General features: G+C 38.8%; 1 protein-coding gene across 2 annotated transcripts in view; it reads right to left on the reverse strand.

Annotated features, from left to right (window-relative positions):
* Window positions 1-23,657, reverse strand: part of Ank2 (ankyrin 2, neuronal) — a 313,838-nt gene that overhangs the window by 227,996 nt on the left and 62,185 nt on the right. The gene's annotated exons all lie outside the window — the stretch shown is intronic.

Consider the following 23,657-nt stretch of genomic DNA (forward strand, 5'->3'; position numbering starts at 1 on the left):
AATGCAACACTATCTCACAGTTATAGCCTGCAATCAATAATCAAAGAAGTTTGTTTTCATGGTCAACAAGCTAGTAAAGTACTCAATAGCATGCTTTCCTTGTCACTTAGACAGCCAGAATTCAGATGTGTCTAACTACACTAATTGTATATCCTAAAGCGATGAACACCTGAATAACCCTGTCTTGCCTCCTTTCTAGGTAATGCTTGAAATTAGAATGTCTACGTTCCTATTCCTACAAGGCTTATTTCTGACTTCATATTTTGATAGCTCAGACCCTATGGCAAAGTTCTAATCAGTTTTGTCAAATGTTACTAACACATAGGTCATATTCTATCTAGTGAGCCAGGAAAGATATCATAACAATTTAATTTATCCTAAATTCTTCCTTAAAAAGAATCATCAATAAGAGTGTGTATAGCTTCCATCAACCGCTGACATTTTAAAATGTCAATCTCACGGAAAGATGTTCTTTCTATTTTAAATAACATTGAATTTCAGTCAATCAGGGGATCAAATGTTAAAAACTGTCCTTTATAACGTATTTCTTTCTCCTTGGGTTGGAAGCCAATATAATTCAGCTTGTTTATCTCACATTCTAATAAAAGATCAATCTTTCCATGGTATAAAGGTATCACACAGACCCTTCACTTCATTAGTCAGCATATCTGATGTGGTATTAAAAGACCTTTATAGGCTGCCCAGCTTTTAGAATTTGGATTCAGCACTATCTCAGTAGCTTTCCTTTTTCAGCTGAGTTTGTCCTTGGTTCTCTCTGTGGTTGCAGAAAAAATATCCTCAAGTTTCAGGAAATTTAATTTTAGACATCATCCATCTGCAGTTTGATAAACTGTCCCTAAACTAACCAACCATTTGGGGGGCCTGCCTTACCTCTCCTCAGCTGAGATCACAAGAGATTACTTTTGAAGACACCTAGGACTTAGACAGCTGTTTGGTGCTACCTTAGTGGTCTGAGATGCTAGTAGTATAGATGGCTTGAGATATTAATAATTCTGCCCATTCTGTCTGCCTACTCCCATGGTCTTGTTATTGGAGACCTTGCTTTATTATAAACCACATCATAACTTGTAAGAATATCTCTTCCATTCTGCTTGCTGTGATCCTTAAAAACATTTTTGTGTATTTTAATGTACATACTCTCTATCACAGCTACTTTTCTTTATAGCATTATAAGGTCAAGGGGAAGTGTGCAGACACAAGTTGTCCAGAGTCTTCTTTCTTCCTTCTTAGTTCTCACTTATTCCATGGGACAAAAGGGAGTTACTACCATTTCTGTATCATGCTGTTACTAAGAAGGTTAAATCCACTGTTACACCAAAAGTACTTTGGACAGTGCCTGGTATATAGCATTGCCCAGGAAGTTAACTATGATTATTTGCCCTCAACTTTACTCTTCCTTCTCCTTTGAATTGGATACCTCCAAACTGTATTATGTGTGCAACAGTTTAATTTAACACTGCAAGATCAGATATGGGGTCATCAGATAGAAGGCTAAAGCTCAGAGAAAAGGCATAAGCTTTGTAGTCCAACATCTGGGGCCTGTCACTTAATGCATTTATTTGCTGTAAGATTTGGGGGGAAAAGAATCATTCTAATGCTCATTTTCCTCCCCAATAAAAAATGAGCCCATTTTTATCCAGCCCATTGGGAGAATTACGTGCCATAATAAACAACTGCAAGAAAACAAGTATAAAGTCTGCATGTTCTTACTTTCTCAGTTCCTTCTGCCTGGGTCCCTGATGCAGTCCATCTGCAGCCTCCACCCCGCCAACTTCAGGAGAGAGGGCCCTGCTTTCTTCCCAGACTTCCATCTAATGTGACTCACAGTGAGGTCATCTTCGGGAAATGCTTCTGCCAGCTGTCCCATCTCACCAACCACTGAGGACAAGCCTTGCACCCTCACCTAGAGCTATGGGTGTCCAGTAATTAAACTGCTCCCAAATAACAGATTCATTCTCCTCTTCATGCTGCCACTGAACAGGATTGATCTTTACTCCTTTGCCTGGCCTGTATAACCAAACCCCAGTCCCCTGGCGGCTGGAGCACTGCCAGGAAGAGGCTATGGCTAGTGACACTCTGGTGACTGTGTTTCTCTGCCTCAGTCTGAAGCTTGGTTCCATGGCTCACATCAGTGAGTGGATGCTAAGCCCTTCCTTGTGTGATTCCCAAATACTAACAGCTGCCGGAAATCCCCACTGGCATATTCTCTGTGCCAAAATGAAAACTCCAGTGTCGACTCTTTCCTACAGGAAGGAAGAGGCAATGATGTGATAGTTATGTCACTGTGATACGCCCTCTCTGCTCCAGATCCCTTTTCCTCACCCCATTCACAGATCCAACGCATCCCAAATGTCCTTGTGTGCCTCATACTAACGTCCCAGGGCACAAAATTCCCAATTACCTGTGAGGTACAAGTTCTTTGGAACAATTCCATAATTTAAATTTCAATACTTTTTAACTTACAAAGTTTTCCTTAATTTCAGGTAGTTATTAAAAGCATCTGTGTCATAGCTAAATCCCATTAAAATGATCATTTCCAGCAGGTGCGGAGGCACATGTCCATAATCCCAGCTCCAGGGAGGCTGAGGCAGGAGGCTGCAAGTTCAAGGCCAGCCTGAACTACATAGTGAGACCTTATCTCAAAAAACAAAAATATCTTTCCCATCAGTACACTCTGTAGTAAAACTGCAGTACTGTAATTTAAATACTGGTATATTGAAAAGTCAAGGGAGAAAATAAAAGGAGAGATATTATTATAACACACATAAAAAATGAAACATTTTGGGAAAAATTAGAATATAAATACATATTTACATATACATATACATCAAACCATAAGAACAGAACTCCAAGCACTTTTCTTTCTCAAAGAAAACTTGCTCTAAAATGAGTTAAAAAAATACATAAATACATAAGCAAACCTCTAATGAAGTTACAGAGGAGCTCATAGTCTGATAGTTGTGATATCACAAGATAACATCCTTATTTTTCTTTTTATATGAAAAAGAATTTTTTTGAGTCCATGTTATTACTATGTTTGGTCAGATCCCTGACCTATCCACTCTAGGGTAATAATTGAGCTCAAAGAGAAAAGGAAAGAAAAAAGCCTTTGAACCCTTAAGCCTTTTGTCTATATATTTCACTCTAATATCTTGCCAGATGTGTTTTTCACTCTGAATTTTCTATGAAAATGCACGTGCTTTCATGCAGAGAAAAACTGCTTCTCCAGGATGTGTGAAATCACAAAGATCCTATTTAAAGCTCCTGTGCTTTAGTGTGCAGGAATGTCAGGGGTTGAAATTCGGCCACAATGTGCTGCTTGTTGCAACAGAAGTATGCCTTGGGGGTCTGTTTTGCAGGTTGTCTTCACTTGAAAGTGTAATACACACACAGCCAAGCACAATCACCAAAGGCTGCATGAATGTCACACTTCTATTCCTTGTATCCCTCCTGCATTCCAATGATGTGCATGCTTTTAAGCAGCCTTCAAGTGAGAAAAATCACTGCAACACTGGTATGTGTCAAAAGAATGAGGTAAGATTTCTGCAGCTCAGCTTACACCCAGATGGTCCATATGACAGAGTCACAGCACATACATATGCTATGTGACATTCATCAAAGTAGATCAGAAGTAGACCGAGGACAGTTGCAGTGTTTGTCCACTCTTTAGGGCACTCAAACATGGCATGAATGGGTAGAATGAATAAGCATCAAGGTTAACAGAAAAGGGAAAATCAGGGCAAACAGGAATGACAGGAAAGAGCTGTCAGACTGGTGGAGCAGACTTCATGTATCCAGGAAAGTTTCATGTCATGATGACTAGGGCATCTGTGTTCAATACAGAAGAATTAATAGTTTACCAAACCGTTAATTGAAAATTTTTATAGTGTTCAAGCATTTCTGTGACATTAAGAGGCAAATAGAATATATTAATATTTAAATATTAATGGCATAAAGGAAGACAAAAAATATCTCTCTAAAAGATTTTCGTTCCATCCTTCAAAGCATCTTCAAAGTCTTTGTTCATTTATAAAGTTGAGACTAGCTGTATACAAAACCTTAGAGTTCTGGTCCTATTTATGTTTGGTACAACCTATGGGCTGCCTCAGAAACCTTCATTTTCTAAATCTGATTAGGAAGACAAAGCTATCATAAATCTGAGAACACAAAACAGCAATTGGATGTTTAGAATCCATAAGGCAGGTATGGTCTCTTAGGCAATTGGGATGTGATACAGAAAGGAAACCCATAGGTGAACAAATAGCTGGGCAAATCTCATAACATCAGGGCACTGGGCATTCCAAGTAGGAAGTAGTTCTCATCTTGGACATTAAAACTCTGAAGTACACAGGCTATGGGAAAATATATAAAGCCCTCTAAGATGAATATATATAGCTACCATTATACCATTGAATTGTTTATGTAGAGAACACACACACAGCCTCAATATAGGCACTGCCAAGGTTCTGGATGGATGTTAGAGCCTTGTGCAAGTTGTTAGAAAGGGTAGGATCCTTCAACATTTAATTGTAATGAAGCATTTAGATATCAGATCTAAATATTTTATTAAGAAAAATTGAGATAGGCAAGTAAAATGTTAAAGACAAAGGAAAGAAAAAGAAAAATTGTACTGAGGTTAGCCATGCTGTGGTGAAGTTAATTAAAATGAGGAATGGAGTACAAATTTTGGGAGTGGCCAAGGGAGTGATTTATTAGCAGTGAGGTATTATGTGTATATGAAAAACAGGCTGCCCATGGGATTATTACGGGCGTGAGCAGGGTAAGTAAAAGAGAAAGCTAATTTTAACGGTCCAAGTTCAAAGTAGCAAAAGGAGATCCTTGTTGCACAGATACAGCCTCTACCCAGATACTACATAGATTCATGTCCTGCTTTAGAAACAAAAAAGATGTGGAGGGATACACAGTTATTTACACGGTTTACACTAAATAAAACAACTTTGCAAATCAGCAGGGAGGTGGAGGGTGCTCAATAAAAGTTGCACCTGTTATTTTAAATATATATATATATATATAGTATCATCAGCAAATAAAAATATCCACTTTCACCCATGAAACCTGTCTCCCTCAAAAGGATCTTTTCAGTTACTATTTTACTCAAAAAAGAATCAGGACTAAACTGTAAAGTCAGAAATGCTTTGTATAGTGCACAGATCATTAATTATAAATCAAGAAAGCAACGTTCAGTAGTATGGTATTATTAATAAAGACCACTTTCTGATATGTAGAAACCAGCATTATCATGAACAAATAATATTCTGGTTATATCATTTGATCTTTGTAGGTGCCATTTTCTCAACTATTACTTGATGTGAAAGATGTAGACACATATTTAAAACAACCCTCCTCCCAAAACCCCAAACAGCCCTGTTTTGCATTTCTAATTTTCTTATATCTTTAAAACAAACCTTTAAAAATGCCAACTTTATACCACAACCTTCTTCCCTGAATGTGTCAAGGAGCCCAAAGAAGGGCCAAAGTCATTCAAATTACATAAGACAATTGTGTCTCAGGTTTTTACCTCAGGGATGAGTTAGACAAAATTGGGTTTTGCTGAGTTCTGTAGTTGAAAACATAATAAAACTTTTAGTAATTTGGCTGCGAATTAGGCTGCTGTTTACCCTTATATTAGTTATAATTTACATATATTTTCTAGATTTGTTTATTGAAATTCCCACTTACTCAGTTATTCAACTGGTTATTTCCATTAGGACAGACTGGTGGATACTAGTGTTAATCTATACGTTATAAACCAGTACTTTTAGGATTTCCGTGTCACTCAAATTTCTCCGTGTTAGTCATCAGAGTTTCTTAAGGGTCGCCATGACCCATCACTTTCTATGCACTTTCTTACTCTCCACAGCCATCCGCAGGAGGCTCTGGTTCCTTCCTTTGGAAAATGACCTTTAGAAACCAAGATCTGGGACCTGTGTGCCATGGCTACTGAGGTATCATTGCTTCCAGGGACCCCAGCCAACACAGCCAGAAAACCTATGCCTGCGTCCACACACCACTACGCAGTCCTCTTTACACTATCTGAGTTTACCCATTAACAACAATGAATCATACTGATACTTTCACAGGAATTTCTAATTCTTCATGCAATAAAAAGACTTCCCCTTCTCCCTTTCTTACATAAAAGGGGGGAATCTGTTGATATAACTAATATTACAATGTGCATTGAGCTTTCAAAACCAATGTTGCATTTTAGTCTTTATAAATAACTTTTCATATATATTTTTGTTGATATATATATATCCATCCATATATATTTTACTATATATGTGTATAAATATCATTATTAACTCAAGTATACAGATAAGAAAGCTGAGGCCAAACATCAGATATACAGTTTTTGGTGCAACTGAGACATGAATTGAGGACTTCCAAGTCTAAATTTCATACTGTTTCTACTACACCAGAACAGAAACATAGGCCATTTTTATTTGCTGTCTTTCATGTATAAAAGCCTTTCAGTCTGATTCACTTCACTTACGAGTACGGTCTCAAGTTGCATCCATTGCAATGTATTAACTATGGTTATTCTCCTTTTTTTTATGGTAAAGCATAGGTTTGATGCAACTCCTATTGATATTCAGATACTGAGATATTTTTGTAGATAATAGACAAGATTATTCTAAAATTTATATGAACATTTAAAAGAACTAGAATTAAAACATCATGGCACAAGGGCATGGGAAGCAACTCTGCTCACTTCATAGAGGCTGGGAAGCCAGCACAGGGGAGAAGCACCGGAAAGGGAGGGGCCAGAGCTGTGCTGCAGTCTCCAAGCCACGCGCCCACTGTTACAGCCGGAAGTGCGCTTCGCTCATCCGCTAGGCATCTTTTTTTAAATTTAAATAGAATAAAAACTAATTTAAAAAAAAACATTAGAAACAATACAGAATTTCACTAAACAAGATGATAGGAATTCAACAATGTCATTATATTGCATATTGTTGTCTTCAAATTAGTTGTTCAGATTATCAGACATAAGCATGCAAAATTGGTCAAAAAAACTAAAAAGAAGAAAAAAATTTAAGCATTAACGGTTCCTTTCAATAGATCAGCAGAAATGAGCGGTAGAATTATCCCAGCTAGCCTGTGTATATACATATATATTTTTCTCTTTCTTTTCTCTTTCTTTTCTCCCTTCCCTCAACCCAGTTGTTCTTTCACTTTGAGCCATTTATTTCCCTTTCACAATATCTATCGTACCTTTCCAGTTTTATTTCCTCTTTCAGGTTCTCACATTAAGGAACAACATGATATTGTTTACATATGTGGGTCTGATTTATTTCACTTATGAGGATGGTCTCTATTGGAATCCACCTACCTAAAAAAGCTCGAGTTTATCTTTTTTTTATACCTGAGTAATACTCCATTGTAAAAAAATACCACATCCTTTTTATCCATCCCTCAGTTGATGGGCATTTGGATTGTTTCCAAGATTTAGCTATGACAAATTACACTGTTATAAGCATGGGTACATATATATCTCTGTGGTACGATGTTTTCAGTTCTGGAAAAATACCCAGAGGGGGAATAGTTGGGCTGAATGAGACCTCTAATCCTAGTTTTTTGAGGAATCTCTACACTGATTTCCATGGTGGTTGTACCAGCCTGCACACTCACCAACAGTGGAGAAGGGTTCCTTTTTCCCCACCACCCCTCCAAGCATTTGTTATTGGTTAACTTCTTGATAGCAATTCTTTCTGGGATGAGATGGAATCTCAGTGTTGTTTCAATTTTCATTTCTCAAATGACCAATGATGTCGAACATTTTTTCATGTACTTATTTACCATTTGTATTTTTTCATCTGAGAAGCGTGTATTCATCTCAGATGCCCATTTTTGGATTGGGTTTTTTACTTTTAAGGGTCTGATTCTTTTAAATTCTTCGTATGTTCTAGATAGAAGTCCTTTGTCTGAGGGACAGTTGGCTAAAATTTTTTCCAGTTCTTGGGCTTCTTTTTACTCTGCTCGTGATTTCTTTTGATGTGTAAAAACTTTTCAATAAGATGAGATCCCAGTTGTCAATACTCTGAAGTATTTCCCATGCTGTTTGATTTTTGCTCATGAACTCTCTGCCTACCTCTATGTCTTCAAGATTTCTACCTACTTTCTCTTCCAGTAGATTTAGTGTTCCTGTTTTAATATTTAGATCTTTGAGCCATTTTGACTTTAGTTTAGTTTATGGTGATAGACATGAGTCTAATTTTAGTCTTCAGCATGTGGAAAGCCAGTTTTGCCCGCCTTACATATTAAAGAGGCTGTCTTTCTTCCAGTGAATGTGTTTGGCCCCTTTGTCAAAGATAAGGTGGCTGAGTGTGTTTGTAGCTGTGTCTGCATCTTCTGATCTGTTCCACTGATCCTCAGCTCTGTTTTTATTTGCCCCCTACTATGCTCATTTTATCACAGTAACTTCGTAGTATAATTTCAAGTCAGGAATTGTGATGCCTCATGCCTTGCCTTTGTTGCCCAGGATTGCTTTTGTTATTCCAGGTCTCTTCTGGTTCCAGATGAATTTTAGGAATATTTTCTCTAGATCTGTGAGGTATACCAATGGTATTTTAATCAGGATTGAATTGACTCTGTAAAACAATTCTGGGAGTATGGCCATTTTTATAATGTTGGTTCTTCCTATCCATGAGGAAGGAATATCTTTCCATTTTCTGAAATACTCTTTGCTCTCTTTTTTCAGAGTACTTTAATTTTCACTGTATAGATCTTTTACTTCCTTGGTTAGATTGATTCCTAAGTATTTTTTTTTTTTTGGATGCTATTGTGAAAGGTGTGGTTTCCCTAATTTCTCTCTCAGTGTGTTTGTTGTTTGTGTACAAGAATGCTATTGATTTTTCAGTGTTGATTTTATATCCAGCTATGCTACTGAATTTGGTTATTAAATCTACAAGCCTTTTGGTGAAGTTCTTGGGATCTTCTATGTACAGTATCACATCATCTTTGAATAATGATAATTTCACTTCTTCCTTTTCAAGCCTTATTCCTTTTTATTTCTCTCTTTTGTTTAATTGCTCTGGCTAATGTTTCCAAAACTATATTGAATGGTAGTGTATTTTGTTCTGAAATCTTGTTTTACTTTTTTTACATAAAATAAAATGTCTTTGAATTTATAAGATAAACCTCATCCTGCCACCATTCCAAACTCTCCATATATAGAGCAATGTATTTTTATTTTTCCCCTGCCATGCACATGAAGTAAGTCTCTGGTGACTATCACCTTAATACCATTGGAACATACAACTTTAAAGTCATTTTCAGTCACCCTCTTATGTCTATTCTTAGCTGAGTGCCAAGCCCTGTTTAGCTCCCTTAACCTGCTATGACAGACTCCCGGCTGACCTTCCTAGCTTTCTTCCACCATCTTTCTTCACCACAAAACCTTCCATAGTTGTTTGTTTATTGAACTAAGTTACATCTTCCTTGCTTTGAAATCCCTGCAACTTTATTCCCAACCCCTATCTCCTTTCCACTTTGATCATTCCATACTCACCAACTTTAATGCCAAACTCTGAGATATTCTCTACACTAAAGCTAATTTAAACTACCCTGCAAGACCAGCTCTATTCAAACATAAAGAGCTATCACAGTAGGCCTGATCTAATATTGACCTCTAATTTTTCCCACTGATATTAACCTTAATACCTATCTAAAAGAGAAGTTATCTGAGAGAAAAGAATTTTAACTCAATCATCTTTGCCACACTCAACTTAAAATTTAATACACAGTGGTTATTCATTTTATATTTATTCATCAATACTGCAATATTCTGTGTTACATGTAATTTATATATTTATATGTGAAAATATGGAAGATACTTGATGGAAAATGAAGCATGGAAAACTTTTATACAAGATAAAGAAGAGAAATAAAACCATCACAATTTAAAAAGCCTCTGTTTGACTCTGAGTAAAAAATATGAGTAAAGTTAAAAAGTATCATTATCTGAGTTTCCTGATTAAAAATCAAGTTCTGTTGACTGTTAAAGATCATTGGAATGACTAAATTGTTCACAAGCTCTTATCCAACTTACTTGAGAACACAACCCAGAAGGCTTCCAGAAGGTTGTGTGAAGTCCAATTACATTAATGAAAAAGGCCCACATCTTAATTATGAAGCTTCCTTCAGGGGCAAACATTTCTTTTATTGCCTTGCTACAAAAATCTCTTCTATCATTACTGCTGCTTTCTTGTATAAAAGTCAAAAGCTGTGGAATCCTGCCCGTGTTGGATGACCGGGGATGTGTTTGTTCTTTACTTTACATACAAAGCCCCTTATGTGATTCAATAAAGGGTCTGTAGTCAGGGACTGGCATTCACTCCCTGGTCCTTTGTCATCTGCCTTCTCCCCCTTCACTGTGACTGTGCTTTCACAGATGGCTTTTTTTCTCTCCACCCACACCCAGGCTTTGATTCCTGTCCCTCAGAGCCCACCCTGACACCCCAGGGTTCCTCGGTGACTGTCCGGAACTACAGCTCCTCATTTCCCAAGGGACCTCTATTCCCAAAGGAGTCGCTGCCTCCAGGTAACCTGGTCCACTTGCACTTCATTACTTTAAGTCATTTTAGGAAGTGACATGGTTTAATTAAGCATTTTGGCCCAGTTTGAGGTGGAAGCCATAATAAGGAAGGAGTTGGTACTGCTACCCCTAGAAAAAACTCCAGAACTTTTCTTTAACTCCACCAAGCTATAGTGTTGAATTGGGAATTGCTAAGTTTTCTTCAAGTGTTTACTGAGGTACTTGACATCTCAGCACCCTGAATTCCAAAGTTAGCTGCCATTACTGTCACTGAATTTCTGTGAAATGATGAATAACACCATGATGATATTTCTTTGTGGGCTTCTAAGACCTGTTATTAGTACCTAGGAAAGAATAAGGGAACCACAAGAACCTTCCTGCTTCAAACAAAAGCATCATTATGTGAAATATAAAACAACCACACAACTTCATATATTTACTTCATTTTCTATATATATACGGCCTTACTAACTTCCAGAAAATTTCAAGTACCACAACAGGAACAATTTCCTTCCATTATTTCATCGCCAGGTAAGCCCTATTAAAGCATATTTATGTCATATATACAAAAATAGACAATCTTGGGTCAAACTTAATGGAGCAAATGATATTTTATTCTTGTTATTTGCCAAAGTTCCTATCACCTCATAGGTCTATGAGTTCCTTAGGGGAGGGCACTGTATCTGAGACAATAGCTCAAAATAATTCATATTGAAATAAGAAAAACTTGGAAATTCCACCAAAGAATCTCATACATACTGAAAGGAAGCAAAAATACTTCTAAAAATAATATAGCATCTCATAACAACAGAAATAATCCTAACAAATCTCAAGTTCTCTTTTTTTTTTTTTTTTTTTTGAGACAGGGTCTCACTATGTAGTCTAGATTGGTTTTGAACTCACTTCTGTAGCTCAGGCTGGGCTTTAACTCGTGGTGATCTTCCTGCCTCAGCCTCCCACATGCTGGGATTACAGTTGTGTACCATTATGCCTGGCAAGTCCTCATCATTTTATAGCTCTGAAAACTGAAGTCAGGTCAATTTTTACCCAAGGTTACAGAAAGAATCTTAAGCATAGGTATCTCACATTTGTTTTTATAGAGATTCAGTAGCTTCTGGTAGTTCTATGTAATTATTACTTACAAAATTAGTAAACAGCTTTCCATTATGTTGTCTCTTATTTATCATTTTAGACCCACCTAAACTCCTGGTGAATATCTTGAAAGGGCCAGAAGCTAAACTTGGATTAAAATGTAGTAGTAATAGTTTATATTACTAAGAAAAATATACTCTTAGAATTCATGTTTGCAATGTTCATATAATTTACTTTTGAAACAATTAGCCTAGAGATTAAATACTGCCCCTGAAAAAATTTGGAAGGCCCCTCACATGTGAATACACAAAGGGAGGTCGATGTTAGTTTTAATTTCAGTTTTTTAATGAACAAAATATAAACAGGTGAATTAAAATTGGCAATTAGCAGAACTCCATGGAAAATAAAGCATATTTACAATCTGTGTGTGTGTGTGTGTGTGTGTGTGTGATATAATGCCATTACTCACAACCAAATAAATTGATTAGATCAACATCTTTGTAATAATAGTTTAACCCTGGGGATCCATTGGTCAGCCTTCCACTGCTGGCACGAAATACCCAATGTACACAGTGTAAAGATGGATGGCGGCTCATAGTTTCAGAGGTTTCAGTCCATGGTGGGCTGGCTCTGGGCAGAAACGTCACAGTGAAAGGGCTTGGTGGAGAAAAGCTGCTAACCCTATGGCAGCCAGAAAGAAAAGCACAGGGAAGAGGCAGAGAGGAAGTGGTCAGAGAACACATATAGTCCCCAGGTCACGTGCCCATGAACTACTGACACAGCCAGAATTGTTCCTTACTGATTTCCTGGGTGTCTCACAAGCCAGTCAACTTGACAACCAAGATGAACTGTTATACCACAGCATCTCTTTTCCTTAATCCTGCCACAGTTATTTTCTATTGAGATGATCCCTGTGATATAAGAAAGGTAGGGATGATGTACAGTAAAAGATGCATCTAGAATAAAAGCTAAGTTAGATATAAATGAAGCCTTACAGGGTGAAGTGGAAGAGAGAGCTGCCATTGAAAGGAGTGAGTCCAATTTAGTGCAATGCTAAAAAGATCATTCCAGAATTCTGTACAACTGAGTAAGGAATTTCATTCTGGGCACCCTAGAAGCCAGGAAAGGTGTGAAACAGGAGTTGGCAAAATATTCACGCAAATACCAGAAGCAATAACAAAACAACCAACCAACCAAAAGACTTTGACACTATAAAGAGTTAATGTAGAAATTTCACAAGGAAATATCTGAAGATAGTTCATGTACAAATAGCTCATTCCTTCCTCCTTGCTATACTCAAGTAATTTTAAATAATTTTGAAAAGACTGACCAAAGTCAAGTACAAGAAACAAAACGTCGTTGTTAGCTCATATTAGGAGTTGGAGAGGTGCTGCACCTCTAAAGATTTGTGCCCTCCAACACCACAGAACTACCAATTTGATCCCTAGGATATTTGGTTGAGTTTGTTCAAAACAGCAGAACTGGTGGAAGACAACTTTAAACTACAACTGAGCGCCTTCCTTCAGAACCAGTACAGATAACTGCCAAACTCTTTCAGTTTAGTTATATAAAATTCAGGAGCATGAAGATGACCTCCCTCAAGATAATCTCGCTAGGACTTAGGTGGTAAATCCACAGCTCGTGAAGCTTTCCGACTTACGTCTTAAATGCTAGCTTCCTCTCTCCAAGTTCAGAATGAATTGGTTAGGGTTAGACAACAGACTATACACTATATACTAATTAGTCCTATTAAAATTTCAGCACATGGACAGAGTGTCTCCTATCTACTCATGAAAAATTTTTCTCACTGGCAATTTAGAGTCAGAGTGGTTATCAGAAGTAAAAGTTTCACTGTCCAAGACTCAGTAGAATATGGGTTGGTGGGGGAATGGAAATATTTATTGTAGTTATTTGTAGTCTTGGCTAAAATCACAAAGAAGCTTTAAAAATATACAGATTATGGTCTGCATTTTGTCCCCATCTATCCCAGGATTCCGACTTACTACAAATGAGATCAAGCCAGATGATTCTGAGGAAATTTTCACAATAAGTAGTTGAACTTATAACTCACATCCAGAGCAAAAGGACCAGACTTGAGTAGGTGATGATTCCACTAGCAGTGTGTGCATACCCCCAAAACTTTGGGGACACTTTCCTTGTACTGTTCTTTATTTTAATATTACTGTCTCTGTCACTGAGATTAAATGTAATTATTATTTGTGGAGAAATAATTTTGAGAAATAGATATCAAAAAGAATGGCATAATGGAAAAATAAAAACATCATCCATAATGGTATGAACAGAATTCTTAACTTTCTTATATTTCCACAGACTCCTTCAGTATTTCTCAAAAACATCATAAGGGTTCTTTCTGGGGTCAAAATATGTTGTAAATATTAATTTTACCCAACAAATTAATAAGGTGTCTAAAAAAATTTAAAGTGTGATAGTAAAGGTCACCAGCACATTAATTCTGATTTTTAAAGAATTAAAACATTTAGATGAACTCAGACTCATAGGACAGAAAAAAATTTTTTAATTGGGTTATGGACAAAACTTTAGATTTCAAAATAAGTTAAGCTCATAAATAGCTTTCATAAATTAAGATTTTCGTCTTCTTTAAAATTTATCTTGACCCATATAATCAGGACTGTTTTTACCATAATCACACATATTTGACAGCTGTAACCCTAATCTAGTAGTTAGTCTCCCACTCAGTGGCTGAAGAGGTTCTTTATAATTAAAAACTAACAATAAAAACTCAGATTTATGGTGCTTGGGAAGAGTGCCATTAACAGTGTAACTCACTTATATAAAGATAATTATTGTAGCCAAGGAAAGGTGTGTAAATTGAGCTGCAAAAAGGGGTTAGGAGGGCCATTAAAAAAAGAAAGAAATGGTTTTTAAAAGGTATGGCAAAATTTTAAATAGGTATGCATGAACATTATTTGGACTCAAATGGGAAAAGCAAATCAACAGAACTTTTAAATTTTCACTTATATACTGGGCACTGGAACATGAAAAATAAATTTGTTCAGATAAACTTCAAAAATCCACCAGTCCACCAACACATGGAGAAAGAGAGTCCTGAAAGTTACATAATGACAGCCTGATGTAGGTCCTAAAAAAAGATGATGGGATTTTCCATGTTTGTAGAATTCTAGAATATAATACATTATCCCAGGCCATGCTATTCTGTTGTAATTTGTATTTTTAATCACATTGCCTTGGTTTGGTGCCCAGAAATCTCTGTGTGTTCATGGTTCTTGACTAAGTGTTGCTGCTTCGTGCGCTGGGCTGCACAAGCAGAAGGCTGAAGGACAGGAATGATGGTGAGCCCACCCCCTCTCCCTGACAGGCAGGGTTTAGACAGACCGCAGGAATAAAAGTTATGTAAATAGGATCTTTCAAAACATCTTGTTGCATTTTCACCTTTTCAAAGAAGCATGGCAGATCAGAACTGTTATCATCACTACATTTGCATTTGGGGGCCATTATTAAGTGAGAAAAGGGTGACCTGGACATAAGAACCGTGATACCATAACAACCTCATGATAACCAAGAAAGCTACTACATGACTAATGGGCAGGGAGTGTATACAGGGTAGACACGGGGCACAAAGGGATGACTCACATCTTGGGCAGGATAGAGTGAGATGGTAGAAGATTTTATCACACTACTTAGAATGTACCCAGTTTAACAATTAGGAACTCTTTACTTCTGGACTATACTCACACCACAGTTGACCTTAGGTGATGGGAACCGGGAGAAGCAATCACAGTTAAGGAAGGACTGTAAATTTACAACTCATTCTCATAATGCAGTTCAAAAGCTATAGAAAACATTCCTCTCTTGACTTGCAAACAAAAAGGGCTTTGGTTTTTAAAATATCTATTAATATATCTTTTTAAGTTCTCATGTTCCCTTACAACTTGGTGAGATATCCATTTCCCCTCAATAAGCACTCTCATTTCCACTAATTAAACAAAAAATGGACAAGGATTAGATGATGGGTGTCCCCCAAAGGTTACTCTAGATCAGTGATGGCAAACCTTTCAGCGCTTTCAATGATAACAAATACCCTTCTGCGGCATGCGTGCCATAGGTTTGCCACCACTGCCAGACAAAGTATATCTTGCTCCCTTTGAGGTAAAAACTATGTATTTTAAAGCAAAGCAAAGAGTTGATCGGAACCTTTCACTGTGAAAGTCAATGAAAAGGGCATAGAAGAAAGACTGCTTTTATTTTCTACTTAATACTATGCAAAATCATCTTTTGTCATAATAAATATAAATACCCAAATACATTTTGAAGTCCTCGTTAAATTATAAAAAGAAATAATGACATAACACGTTATCACTGCCAGCAATTGGCAACAATTGAGGAAATGTTAACTTCTAATAGTTGATTTTCCAAGAAGTCTCATGAACTAGTTTGGTACAATGACAACAGAATCATAATGTTAAATTTATATACTTTCCCCTCAAATGCATTATTTAATTTATTCTCACAGTCCTTAAACTTCTTTCAGCTATAGAAGGCATTTTGGAGCTAAAGAAGTTGAAGCATTAATAGATTAAGTGATTTTATTCGTAATATTCACCATTGGTACAAAACCAAGAAATCATATACCCTTACTTCTCAGAAATGAACTTTGGAGTCAGACAGATAAGAGCTCAAAATCCCAACTCTGCCGTGTACTAGTTGTGTGTGTTTAAAGAAATTCCATAACTTTTTGTGTCTTTGTTCCTTTTTGTGAAATGAAAATAATACATAATTTAGGACTACTATTGGGATTAAATGGTATGCTGTGTTCAATCTCAGACACAGGATTCATAATCCCATAATCAATAAATTACTATAAATATTTTTTGGGAAATATAAATTCTGTCATTTTTAATAGTACAAATGAAAATAATGGGAAGGATTTCTTAAGCATCAAGATGCTAAAAAGTAGTCATATAAACTGTCTTTTATATGATTTTAATGAGTATTAAAGTCACCACGGATTTAAGAATGGTTTGTCCAACCAGTAAAAGGGAGCATAAATAAATTTATTGGAATGTTCAGGGTGACCATAAGTTCAAATGAGGAAGATTATTTAAATATATGATTTATCTTCAAAGATGCAATTATTGTGGGGGTTTTGCCTTAATAATTACTTAATATTCCAAATTTTAAAGATCAGAAGGGGGAGGGAGAAGGGAAGAAGATAAAAAAGAGTTTGCATGTGTGATGGACACTTATCAATGCCCCATGATGAATGTAACCAGCAAGGATTGAAACCATGAACTAATAAAAACAAAACATAAAAAATTTCAAATGGTAAAGCTGAGAAGCAGAAGTGGTTGTGGAAAGAATATTATACTTGGACCTGCTTTCTAGCACTCTTACCAGTGTGTGAGAACTCTGACAGTTCTCTTAACCATCCTTTTTGCCATCCTTCCCAAGCCTAAACTTACTAGATTCTGTCTAGGAACTAGAAACTGGACATACAAAGAAATGGCTTCAGTTAATATGAAGTAAATAATTGGAACAGAAATTTCTGCTTATTCCTGTATAAACCAGATCAATGTACTTTTGAGCAAACAAATAAATTAGTTTGTTTCAGTGAATCTTACCCCTGGTTCATTTGCTTACAGTTTAGTTTCATTCTAGTGCTACATGTACGACACGGTGTTAAGGCTTATGTCTAGATGTCCCCCCAGAGGCTCACATGGTCACCAGTGGGGCTTTTCAGAGGTGGCTGAATCTAGAATGTGTGACACTGGTGTTCACTCATGGTGCAATGCTAGCGGGGTCAAGGGCACTAAGATTAAGGATGTGAGCGTTACTCACCCTGAGTAGCCTGGATAAGATATGAGAGATAGAAAGAGCTATGATCATCCCTTGTTGCTTTGCTACCTTGTGCAGGACACGGACTATTTCTCCTCTGTGATTCCACCCTGCCTTGGAGCCAGATGACTATGGGCTGAAACCTCTACAAACTGTGAGCTAAATAAAACTTTCTTCCCTTAACTTTGAGTGTCAGGTATTTTGTCTCAGCAATGAGAAAAGTAACTAAGACACACAGATAGAATGGACACTTAGTGTGCAATATATTGAAACATTACACATCTAGATTACAGCCTAAGAAAGGCTGAACATACTATTTTAAGACAAATACTGCTTATCCTGAGGTTGAAATTAGATCCCCTAGTATACAAACAGTTGTTTTTAAAAAACCACACCACTGACAACATGGCATAAAGAGTTATAGTTAGGCATAAAACACAATTCAAGTTTACAAGTTATTAAAATTAATTAGATATATTTTATGGAGTACAAAGTAATAAAACAAATATTTTAATTAATTGGCTTATGAAAGAATACTAAGAAGAAATACAAGTATAAGCCTGCATAATTCAATCATTTTAATAATCAGTATCTGTACTTTGGCCCCCCCAAAAAAACTTTCAAAATCAGCATATATATATTTTTTTCAACCTCCATAATTAGCTTTTATCTTCACTGAAGTAGGTCTCATCTGAATTTGGGGGGTGCGGTGGGGGTACCAGAAATCAAACTCAGGACATCCCACTTGCCAGGCAAGCACTGCGCTACTGAGCTAAATCCCCAGTCCGTCATCTGAATGTTTTAAATAAACAGATTCATTGGCAAGAAGTTTTATAAATAGACAGGAAAACGATACATTGTGACGTACTCTATCATCCTCATAACTGATGCATTCCCTTCTGTTTATAAAATGACATCAACAAAAAGAAAAAGATGATAAACTTTTAAATTATATTCTGGAGATGATGCTCTAGAATGCCACCAATAACCAATCATCACTTTGCATTTCTTCATGAGCTATCATTCTATACATCTTAGGGAATAATAACTAATGAGGTAAGTTTTTCTTCTCCCAAGTTAAATTTGGAAAATGGGTCAGGTGAGTATATAGGGGGTGAAGGGATGGTTGTCTATTTGGAAAATAAATCTGCTACAGCACAAAAACACAACCATTCTTTCAGCAAGCATTTGTCCTGTGGTATAAATGTCTATGTAATACCACATGCACCCACAATAAGAGAGGGAGGAGGAGAAAAGGGTGTGTGTAAAAAGAAAAAAGAGGAACAAAAACAAATACTAGCTATGCCTTCAGTCCCACAATTGCTGCTGGTTCTAGCTTCAGGATACCTAGTTCTGAAGCCCAGATGATCCTGTCATATGACGGCATGACTGACCAATGATCTTGCCTTCACTGCTGGATTCCAGCTAAAGCAACATAGTAGCATCGCAGCAAATGAGTTCCTCAACAACTACTGCCACTTTTCCATTCCAATAATACAATTTTTCACTTTTAATGAGGTACAGACCAGGAAAACCTTCAGACTAAACACAGAAACAAACCAGAGTAAGACCACATTTTTCAGGTGCACACACAAGACTCCAGCTTAGCAAAGTTGCTAGGTCACAACTGGGTGCTGAACTCCTCCTGGCTAAGGAATAACATACTGCTTTGGACACCAAAAGATTGGAAATGCAGGAAATGCACCGAAATGCAGGAAATTGCTTTATGCAGTAATGTTCTACTTAGGGGATTAGAAACAGACTGTAGAAACTGTCAAGAAGGTAGCCAACCCCCACAAAAATGGCCAATAAGACTTCCGATATTATAAAAGAGAATTAGTGCACCCTTGAAACCAGGCCTTTTTAAGGTCAAACGTTGAAGTTTTTCTCAGGAAGGAAATCACCATATATTGCTAATTTTATTTGTGTAGCATAGTAGCAATCATTTTTTCTAACAAGTAGTAAATTAGATAGTAAAACTAAAATTCCTACACAGAAGTAGCTCAATTCAGTGTGAGTTTGAGCATCTTTCCAAAAACGAAGCAAAGACAGTATCACCAAAGTGCAGAGGTAAACATATCTATTATGGAAGTGGGGGAGGAAAGAAAGACTATCGAGCAAATGGATCACTAAGCATATGGATCCCTGGTGCTTTCCTAATCCCAGAGCTATGTTTAACAACAGCTTGTATACAAACCACTATTTTTATGCTCTGCTAATATAATATGCCATTTATCATCCTCTGAAATTATTCAGTGACCTACTTTGTTAATTAAACCATTTACAGGGAACTTCTTCCTTTAAAGATCCAGACCATTGGCTTAATGAGCGTCTCAGGGCCATCAACTCGTAAGATTATTTATATTTTAAAGGAGAACGTTTTTAGGGGAGAGAAAGAGATGACAGTTCTATAGTTTAATGCAAAGGGAATCAACATTTCCTTCCTCTGCTTAACGTGCTCTGATGTAACTGCCATATTCATAAATGTATAGGATTAATGTTAAAAAACAGAAGTGATAGAATTTTACAAACGCAGAAACAGAACTCGCTGCACCAATATGCTCATATTGCTTTTTCACATATAGCAATGTCATCTGCAGGAATAAAAAGAATACAGAAAACCTGTGGTTTATTCTCAACCAGCCGTCTCTATCGCATGCACAAACGGCGGCGAGGAGGCTAATGAGGTAGTAGTAGAGACGAGGGTGAGGGAAAATACCTCGACCTCCAACCATAAATCAACCCCTTCCCGCTTCTCTGACAAGTCTCAGGGTGGCTTGAGGGGATAAAGCACCTGCTTCTGACACCGAACAGACTTAATTGAGGGGAAAGGGAGAGAAACATGAAAAGAAGGCATATTTTGCTTGGCTTGATCAAAGCAAAGGAAACTCCTCCTGCTCAGGCATGTCCCCCAATGCAGCAAACGCAGGCACGAGCTGCGGGCTGCAACTGTGCTCGGCACCGCCGCGGGGAGGATGCTTGGAGGGAGGCGAACTTGCCAGCCCTGCAGCAGGCCCCGGGGAAGGGGGAAGGCGACGCTGCCCATACCTTTCTTTTCCTTTCCATGCGGTCTCTGGGGATTTTCCGTTGTTTTTTTCTCTCCCTCTCCAGATTTTTTTCCTTTTCATCCAGTTCGACCTCTCGAACTTTTTTAATAGAAGCAGCGGCATGAGCCATTTTGCAGAGGAAATAAGCAAGCAAGAGGCAGCCGGCGGAGAGCGTCCACTGCCCAGCAGTTCAGGTGGTTGCAGAGCTCCAGGGCGCCGTGCTCTGCCCCACCGGATCAGTGGCTGGCAGCCAGAACCTCACAGGGAGATCCAGCGCGCCCCCGAGCCGGGCGGGGACCGCGGCGCAGCCTCCGCAGCGCGCACACTCCCGCGGCGCGGTCCGGGCAGCGCACACCTGCACACGGCGCCGGCGAGCGAGGGCTGGGCCGCGGGTGTGGACGGGCGTCCTGCTCGCGCGTGCAGAAAGCCTGCCTCAGACACGCGCCTCAGAGGGAGCTCCGGGCTGGGGGACTCCTCCAGACGGTCTGTCTTCCCACCGAGCCAGGCAGAGGCCACCCCTGGGAAACTGCTGGGGGTGGGTGGCTGCTCCAGCTCGCGACCACACCTCTCCGCAGGGCGCGGGGAAAATGGTGCAGTCTCGCTACGGCCCTGCCGGCGCCACGCGCCGCTCCGCTGTCGCGGAGGATGCGCGTCCCTATCCTTTCCACGCGCAGCCCTCGCCTCCTCCGAGGTTCATCGGGAGAACAGAATCAGAGCTGCTGTTTTTTTGGAGACTGGAAAGGTCGGGAGCACTTGCGATGCAGCTCCGAGCGGGGCTGGGAGTCGCTTGCACAACCCCACGCGAGGCTGCGTGTCCCGGGTGCAGCGGTTATCCCGGGAAGGGGAGGCGGGCCTGGAGCCCAGGGAGAGGAGAGAGCAGGCCCAGCCCACAGTAAGACCGGCGCTCAGGTACTCGGTACTGTTAGCAAAAGCCATGTGATGAAGTCAAACCAGATCACTTTTTCTGGATGTTCCTTTCTACACCCAGGAGGCAGGGAGGGAGCTGCCGTGAGAGGAAGTGGAGGATGCGACTTGTTAACTCGACAGGATGAAATTCCCTGTGTGCTCTAGTTGCACGCACTGCTACTTTTTCACAATTGTGCCTCAGTTTTATCAAGGGCTCATAGAAGGTCAGGAATGGTGCTCACTTCCCAGTTTCTCACTCTTAACTGGAGACACTGTTGGGTCGGACAAAGTGGATCAGTGGCCCAATACCCCCACACACCCGCACCACACACGAGCTTCACACGATAGGAGAAAATTCTTGCCTATTATAATTGGAAGTAAAATAATCAGATTCTATTAGACTAAAAAAATAATAATATGGAAAGTGTCCTCTTAGAAAATACAATTTTGTAGATACGTGAAGAACAGCGTCTCATTTCCTGTACCATATGCAGACAAAAGGACAGTAGCTCTTCTCACAGGGAAAATACTAATTATCTATAGTGTAGGTGAGCTCTCCGTGTCTTATCTTATGTAACAGAATTTGCATTTTTAAACTAACATTGAATGGAAAGTAGTGGATTAATATCTCACAAGCAGGTAACGCACGTTCTACGGTGATACAGAGAAAACAGCATTTTACTGGGTTCAGAGCTTGGTTAAAGGAGCAGACACAGTCACTGTGGCACAAGCCAACGCTATATTGGTGACAAATCACACTGGTGGAGAAGGGAAGACAGAGAAGATAGGGGAACAGTGGTACCGGCAGCATCCTTCCTCTGGGACCTCAACAACTGAGAATTCTGCTTCCAAAAAGACAAAAATACCAAATCAGCTGCATTATCGCCTAAAACCTCCTAACTACCTCCTCCAAAAGTCTTCATTTCTGCAGAAACACTCCAAGCCACTCAGGCTTCTGGGAGCACAACATGTGCATTGGGCAGATTCCTGCAGCTCCTCAACCACTGCTTCTGCCTGCTCTGACTCATGCCATGCGTTTCTTCCCCGCCTCCAAGACACTGCAAGATAATCTAAGCCACCATCAGCCAAAGGTGGTTCCCAGGAGGCAGCAAGACTGCAGCACAGGGTGTTTCTGGTCCCATCTGCACTCTCTCTCCTTGTGAATACTTTCAAGCAATGTTTATAACCAGCAGGTCCCCTTGATTTGTGGATGTCCTCCAGGCCTAGCCTTCTCCAGTGGTTTTCCTATTGGCGTGGGTGACTGAGGTTTCTTCCAGGACAAACCCTCCCCTCTGCCCCTGTAGACTGGGCTTCTGAGGATCCCACACGTCTCCTTTCCCCGTACGGAGTTCTCAGTGGCAAAGAAAGAAGTCCCAGGCACAGCTGGGAAAAAAGTGAGCAACCGTTGTCAAAAAAACACTTGCTTATTTCATTGGCCCTTAATTAGCTCCATATAGACCCACTTATAAAATGGGACAGCATATCAACTTCGTTATTTTGTTCTCTAAAGCCAGCAAAATTTTATATTTTTAAACTCCAATTGAGTAAAGAAAATTCCTTAGACATGGTTAACTAGGTCATAGTTTTCAGGACTCCCTCCCCTTTTGTACAAACAAATAAAAATGCTCTTCTCATGAAGAAAGGTAATGAATTAGATGTTAGATGTTAGCTTGACAGACATAAATATCTCACAAAGCACTGAGTTTGCCAAATCCTGAACAACAATGACACTGTTTTTGCTTCTATTTCCTGGTAAGATCTTTAGATGAGACACAGAGATGCAAAGACACTGTGCTTTTATAGATGAGAGCACTAGGCAGCAAATGACCTGCTCCGGACAGCTGTCCTGGGGACAGGCAGGAGGACCAAGGCTCAGGACTCTGAAATCAACCCACCCTGGGCAAGGGACCCCATGCAGAGACCCCCAGGCCTCTACTATTCAAATCATGGAACAGGAGTCCCAAACAACTAGTGTGGATATTTTTAAATCAACTGATCACAAGTCTTTTCTAGTGTGCTATTTTCATTTATCATTTCCCCAACCAGGGAACATATTGCTCCCAGAGACAGTTAGCAGTACAGCATCCTTTTATGCAACCCAGGTAGATTAGACATTCCAACAGTGAAAACTTTGTCTCTCTACAACAAACTCATTCAATATTGAACTACTGATAAATGGATCTTTAGAAGTCCTTCTT

This window comes from Chinchilla lanigera, unplaced genomic scaffold, assembly GCF_000276665.1.
Source record: "Chinchilla lanigera isolate Chin_1 unplaced genomic scaffold, ChiLan1.0 scaffold00056, whole genome shotgun sequence".
Taxonomy (NCBI): domain Eukaryota; kingdom Metazoa; phylum Chordata; class Mammalia; order Rodentia; family Chinchillidae; genus Chinchilla; species Chinchilla lanigera.